This window comes from Sinocyclocheilus rhinocerous, unplaced genomic scaffold, assembly GCF_001515625.1.
Source record: "Sinocyclocheilus rhinocerous isolate Xijiao unplaced genomic scaffold, SAMN03320098_v1.1 scaffold492, whole genome shotgun sequence".
In the NCBI taxonomy this organism is placed as follows: Eukaryota; Metazoa; Chordata; class Actinopteri; order Cypriniformes; family Cyprinidae; genus Sinocyclocheilus; species Sinocyclocheilus rhinocerous.
The window spans coordinates 1,229,030-1,235,618 of NW_015626069.1; positions in this window are offsets into that span (position 1 = coordinate 1,229,030).

Consider the following 6,589-nt stretch of genomic DNA (forward strand, 5'->3'; position numbering starts at 1 on the left):
AGTGAATGGGTGTCGTCAGAATGAGAGTCCAAACAGCTGATAAAAACATTACAATAATCCATAAGTAATCCACATGACTCCTGTGTGCTGAGTGTCTGTAATAAACAAATCTATAAATAAGACGTTTTTAACTACTGTTGCTTCCATCTAAAAAGCTAAAATGCTTAACTTTGTTCCATTCGACGTTGGTTCGTTTTATGAGTAAAATTAGAAAAATGTACAGAATATGGAGTAACTGTGCATGTGGTGACTAAGTAAATAATTGTATACATTTATAATAAATAATACAATTTCAATGAACAATGCACCCACATTTTAGTAATGTGATGTCACACTATTTTTCTTTTAAAGGCAGAGTAAGTGATTTTTCAAAAACGCTTTAAAAACTGATTCGGGCCGAATCGCAAAACAAACTTGTAGCCAATCAGCAATAAGGGGCGTGTCTACTCATGATGTGGCGGAGAGCGCGTTCAGTGCATGGGACGGACATTAGCCGAGCCGAGTGACAGAAAGATAGAGATGGCGGATAAAAAACAAAAGAGGAAAACGTCTGCGGAACGATAAGGCAAGAAGTAGGACCCGTGTAAATATCGGATCAGCTTTCCAGCGCTGGAGAGAACTCAAGGAGCGGAGGCCTGCGATCGGACGCCGAGGTTGCTTTGTTTCTTCTCAATAGGTGAGTAACACCGGGTCTACAACAGCTAAAGTCTGCCTACACTAGAAAACATTGGCTACCAGAAATCCCTTACTCTGCCTTTAATGTGCTGTATTTGCTAAATTGTCCCGTAGAGCCACATGGCGTCACTGTTTCCCAGTTCTGAGTCACAGTTAGAAATCAAGTTTGAGTTGAATGCACGTTTCGTGCAGTAAGAACAGAGCCATTTAACGCATTCGCTGTAGTTTTAAGAGCTGCTTTGTTCTCTGAGATCCTGTACTGGCATAGTTGAGGTGTCTGACTATATATACAGTGACATCCAGGCTGAAGAAGAAAAAAAAAAACAGCTAAAACCACCCTAAACTGGTTGGCTGGTCTTAGCTGGTTTAAACTGAAAGTAGTTGGTTTTAGTTGGTCTCCCAGCCTGGCTAGGCTGGTTAAGCTGGTTTTAGCTGGTTGTTCCAGCTGGTCTCCCAGCCTGACCAGCTAAGGTATATCATTTATTCATTAAAATGCATTATATCAACAAGGAATATGGTCACATGATAGTAATTACAATTCAAGTCTAATTTCAGGTAAAACCTGAAAACCAAAGAAAGAAAACATTGATTTTTGTGTGATATTGTACCAACTCCACTAGATGTCGTTATATGTTATATTACATTAAATGAGTGCACATTTAAATGATGATTGTGTATATTTATTAACCTTGATCATTTTGTCCTCAATAACCTTCTGTGCACATAATGACTAACGACAACAAAGTGGACTTAGTTTTGGATATCCATAACTGTGGCTTAGCAACAAGTGCAGACACAGATGCTGCTGTGTTAATATCTTGCTGTAATTACCTTCCTTAATAATCCGTGTTCCTGAAAACAAGCATAATTTATTTTCTTTTTCTGATGCATTCAATCAGCTAAATGCGTCATTACAGGTTATGCAACTAATTTGAATTTCAGTCTTTTCTCCTGAAAAATAGTTTAGTGTAGACCAATGTTGAAGCATCCTAACTAATATTTTATTAATTATCTGTTTAATTTTTATTGTATGTGCTGTCCTATGTTTTTGCAAACAGGATCGTGGCATTTTGATAGATTAGCAGATCTCAGAGGCAAATGGCTGTTTGTGGAAAGCATCAGCGAGGGAAAATATTTCAGAATCCATTTATCTAGTGTAAAAATAGAGCCAGTCCAAAGTTTCGTCTGTATGCTTCCGGTTATGTGACAGCATTGCCAACTGGAAAATAAGGGATATGAAGGTTTATGTGGAAACTTGTCTCTGATACTTCCAAAGTAAAGATTTAATGGCTCACAGCCTTAAAGCAGCACTATGTAACTTTTTCTGTGTTCAAAATTTGCTAAATGTATATAATGAGCGACTACATCATGAATTCATCTTCCAAACCGCGTTTGTACTTATATTTGGACTATTGTAGCCTGGTCGGGTCGTCACCCCTGCGGAGTAACACATACCTGCGTGAATCGCCATAGACATAAACTTAGAGAAGTAGCTCCGGTTGGAATGTTCTTCCGCGGGATGTGTGCAGTTCTGTTTATTAACCGCTAGAGCGCCAAACGTTACATAGTGCTGCTTTAAGGTTATTTCACGACAGCATTTTCATTCTTTGAAGATGACAGGAATTTCTTATTTTTTTCTGTTCAATTTAGGAATTTGCTGAAATGGTCATGTCAACCTCCGTGGAGGTAAATCAACCCTCTTATCACAGCAGGTCATTGATTATTTACAATCTGCATTTTACAGACTCTCATATTAAAATGAATTATGGCACATCTGTTAGTTTCATGTTCTTCTGTCATAAATACTGGCCAAATGCCAAAACGCCAAATACCAAAAAGTACAAATACCAAAATCATAGACCGTAATGCCAACAGTGGCAAACAGTGTTTAGAGGATCATGCAAAAAAGTGTCATTTATACTGATATTTATACCAAAAACCTACAACCTCCTTAGACTATACATACAGGAAGTGAACACAACAGTCCATCTAACCTCGCTTCTATAAAAACATGCACAGCAAAAGCACATCTACAACATAGAAACATAATTCATAATTAGACAGACAAATCATGACCTATTCAGGCCCTGAAGTTTCAGGTGCTACCAAGTTTCCTTTGTTTAAAATATCATGTATATGTCAAGACAGTTGACTCTGGGTAAAATGTTCTCTGTTATATCACATTATTACCATCGAATTATTCACTATAATAAATTACATGGTATATAGTAAATTAAGCATATTACCTAGCTCTCAAATTTATAATGAAAAAGCCAGTGCCATAGTCATATTTAGATTAAATTTGTTACATCAAGTATTATTAATATTTCCAAAAGTCCTCATCAAAATCATCATTTCCAATCACTTGAGACGTTTCCTAAAGTTTGAGTGCCTGTCGAGACAGAAACACTTTTGATAAATTGAACAGAATGACACAGGCCAAATTTCAGAGAGAACAGATTGTTGGCCCAAAGAGAGTCCCACCTGCCTGCCATAAACTACTAACTAAACCTGCATCACTCACCGTGGCTGCAGTGACAGCCTCTGTTTGCAAACTTCTTATGCTTAGTAAAATTATTGCCTTAAAGCAATATGTCACCCAAAAATGGTAATTCTTCTCAAAATTCTGGGCATTATTTACTCATCACAGACAAAATAACAGCATATCAGTTTGTAAAGACATGAGGGGGAGTAAGTAGCCTGAGTATCAAAAAAAGTCATTTTTTTAAATGCGCAATCACTATGAATATCTAAACTTCCTTTTCTAATTTCTAATTTTAATGAAATATCTGCTTCTGAAAAATATCTCTGAGTGGGTGCTGCAGTATAAATTTATAATTTTTTTATATAGAGGATCTTCCTAATACTGAGAATGTTCCTCCGTTTAGCAAATGAGCCAAGCTCATTTTTTGATGCATAAGATATACCGTAGATGCAGACAGAGAGGAAGAATCTAAATACTCTGTATTTGTAAGCATATTCTATCAGTTTTGCAAGTGATACAATAAGTGCTTGTAGTACAGCAATGTACTCGTTTTCAGACATATGACTTCAGAATTATTTATGATTTTGTCAGAACACATCTGGAACACATCTGCTTCCTCAAACGGGAGGAAAAGTGTTTAAATGTGGCTTTCCAATGCATGCTTCTAAGTACATGCTCTCTTTCCCCTGTACGGGATGAGTCATAACTCTCACACATATGACTGACAGAATATTTCATCTTCAAAGTTCAGATTGCTCTGACTGAACCCTTGAAAGCCTTCCATCTTGAAATTTGAAAAGACACAAATGCTTGCAGAAATATATTCAAAATATAAACATATCATAGCAATATTTTTGTAATGTTCAACAGTCTTAAAGTTTACTGCCTCACATTAAGTCAATGCAACCTGGAAGCAATTTGAGTGTAATGGAAATGTCAGGACATGCCACAGTTGAGATTAATTGGAAAACTATATGGAAGCACTATAGGAAATGTTTTTACTGATTGCATAGAAAAAAGTTATACAAATACTTGTTTGTTCTAAGTTCCAAACAGGCAGTAGTTCTTATGATTTTCATGATTTGTCACTCGCAGACATGAGACGTGACTTATCTGCTAAGATACTTTTTAAATAGCATTGCTATAAATTGGGAGACGCATAAAACTGCACGTAAATATAATTTCTAGTTATGACACCCATATGATCCAGCTTTTAAACAAATAGTTGTTCTCCTAATTTGTCAAACGTTTGTTGTGCCTGTTCATTATATTTACTGTCCTGTCTAAGTTTTAAGATATTTTAACATGTAAATACACACTTCAGCTTTATGTCATATGTGTAAAAGCGATCTATCTGTCGCTTAAAAAAAAATACAAAAATCTGTCCAAGCACCTTTAATTTTTCATAGTATGCCATCCTAAGGTTTAGACAGCTGGGCTTGAGGATAAATTACATCAAACATATTATGTTCAATGACACAAAGTTCAACACTTGCTCTATTCTTATTTGCAGTCAAAGGAAGAGCAGACGTGTACATGTTTTTATAATCAAAGGCCTAAACCACCACATACTGCTTTTGGTGTTTTGCTTGACCTTGAGGCCTGTTAGATCATTACACAGATGTTAGAGAAGAAGAGGTCTTTATCATCATCTACCACATCCATACCATCTGAAGGAAACCTGCCCTTGGGGTCCAGCTCAACTGTTTAGGAGCAAAGTTCAGGAGCAGCTCTACCAATCTGAAGACTACTACAATGATCTAATGCTAGATCACCATTAGTTGTCGTTTCAGAGGACTAAATGTGAGATAATATGGTTTTCTTTGGCTTGCTGTGGGAGATATCTGTCTCAGACATGCATCTTTCTGGCCATGTGTTCATTGGCAATTATATGAGCATTATGGTTTCAGATTTACCTTTGATCTGCATCATTGATTTCCTCCCACCATTGGCATGGTATATGTTCAACTCATGTTATATGCATTTTGACCCCTTTATATTGTCAGCCTATAGATTTTGAGTTGATTCATTTGAATGGATATAGTTTTGTGCTGGCAATGATTTTAGACGATCAGCTGGGATCACTCACTGATAAACTGTCAACAGTAAATTACAATGTCCATGAAAGTGGCAGCAGGAGAGTATGAGGGGCCGTATAGGCCATAATTATTGAAAAGCCTCTTACAAACACTAGTGAAACGAAAAACATTGATAAACCTTAGTGAAATTCATTCATATGCATTACTGAAAAGCCTCTTACAAACACTAGTGAAATGAAAAACACTGATTAACCTTAGTGAAATTCATTCATACGCATTACTGAAAACCTCTTACAAATACTTGTGAAAACATTGATCTACCTTAGTGAAATTCATTCATATGCATAACTGAAAAACCTCTTACAAACACTAGTGAAAACACTGATCAACTGTAGTGAATTTCATTCACATACATAACTGAAATAAGTAAAGATTTCAGTAGATGATGAGAGCTAATTTCACTTGAAACGGAAGCTGTCAACACTTCCGTTTAATTTGGTACGTGTCTCACAAACTCTTCAATGATCGTTAGTCGTAAGTTGTCTGAAGCTATTAGTAATATAAACAACATTTTACCATCGTCAAGTACAATTCCGAAAGTGGGACAAAACAGCGCAATGTTACAGAGCTCGCGTCGTGGTGACCTGTCAAATCAGGTCATTGACAAAATGTCAAGAGGCCAGTTTAATGCCTCATCTGAAGGATGCTACTTTTCACAGTCTAAAGTCCGCGTCACCCCCTGCTGGCCGGACTAAAACTAGCTCCAGCAGCTATAGCTAGTTTTTTTTTTTTTTTTTCACAGCAGCCTACAAGCCATCAGAATGTGCTACCAGCTTCAAAAATAAAACAAAGCCGAATTCGTAATTTGAGGTAGCGAATTGATGATGACAGAATTTCAGGAGGCCAGTTTAATGTCTCATCTGAAGGATGCCTCTTTTTCACAGTCTAAAGTCCGCGTCATTATACTAGGACGCACCCATTCAAGCCAGCGAATGAGCACCCCCTACTGGCCGGACTAAAACTAGCTCCAGCAGCACACTAGTTTTTTTTGTTTTTTTTCACAGCGGCCTAGAGCTGCTCTAATAGAGGGGTAGCGCATCTTGACAAGCTCAATACGGCCATCAGGATGCGCTACCCGCTTAAACAATGAAGTCAAATTCATGATTAAGGTGGGGAATTAATGACAACAGAATGTCAGGAGGCCAGTTTAATGCCTCACCTGAACGACGCTCCTTTTTACAGGTGCCGGTCTAACGCTTTATCAAAAGGTTGCTTTTTTTTTACACTCAGAAGTCCTATTCCTTATGCTAAGACTTTTGCACCCATACAAGTCAGGGAATGAGCACCCCCTGCTGGCCGGACAAAAACTAGCTCCAGCAGCAAGCAAGTT